The following is a 920-nucleotide window of genomic DNA, read 5'->3' on the forward strand; positions in this document are numbered from 1 at the left end:
TCACAATTGAGGAAACAATGAGATTATAATTGTATTATTAACTATTGTCCCTGATTTAAAATAGGGTTCACCCTTTATGTTGTGCAGTTCTATGACTCCTCTTTTATTTTTACTCTGGTAACATATACAACCTATATTCTCATTTTATCCCCTTTCAAGTATGCAATTCAGTGGTGTTAATTACATTCAAAATGTTGTGCTACCATTACAACCATCCATTACCAAAACATTTCCATCACCCCAAACAGAAAAATATGGAATGCTTCAGAAATTTGCAAGTCGTCTTTAGGCATAGGCCATGCTAATTTTATCTGCATCATTCTGATTTTACTCCATGTGCTGCCAAAGAGAGCACTTCCTTTTATTTATCACAAAATTGAGGACCCTTAATTTTAACTTGAGGATGGTAATCAAAAGGGCCATAACACTTCTCTTTTGAAGGAATATCTACCAGGTTATGTCAACAAAGACTGAGCTGCTAAGAGCCTTGTTTAGTCTACAGTTCTAGACCATTCACACATTTGAATATTTCTACATTCAGAGGGAAATGAAAGCACTACCAGTAATCTCTTGACATCACTGGAGACCACATTTGGTAGGACACTTCTGAAATCTTTTACCTGGCTTCTGCTTCTTTCAGGCCAGCAGTTCTCAGCATGTTTGATTAAACGGCGTATCTGAACGGAGAGGTGAGGCATCCTTTAACAAATGGCAAACTCTGAACATAGTCGCACCACTAGGACATGTCAACCCCCCAATCAGTCTGACCCCTGTACAGTGTCTGTCATTACATCTTTTAAGGCAGTGACTTGAAGTGATCAATGATACCTTGTTTTAACCTTCTATTCAAATGGACACAATTCTTTCATGTATCAGGTAAAACTTAGTTCATTGTGTTGCAAGTTACCAAATTCTATTGC

General features: G+C 37.4%; 1 non-coding gene across 1 annotated transcript; it reads right to left on the reverse strand.

The window, feature by feature from the left end:
- Window positions 1-248: 248 nt before the first annotated feature.
- On the reverse strand, window positions 249-355 carry LOC119541080. Its single transcript, XR_005218208.1, has one exon. It is a non-coding gene; the product is annotated as a U6 spliceosomal RNA (small nuclear RNA).
- Window positions 356-920: the final 565 nt, after the last annotated feature.

The sequence above is a fragment of the Choloepus didactylus genome, chromosome 7 (assembly GCF_015220235.1).
Source record: "Choloepus didactylus isolate mChoDid1 chromosome 7, mChoDid1.pri, whole genome shotgun sequence".
NCBI classification, from domain to species: Eukaryota; Metazoa; Chordata; class Mammalia; order Pilosa; family Megalonychidae; genus Choloepus; species Choloepus didactylus.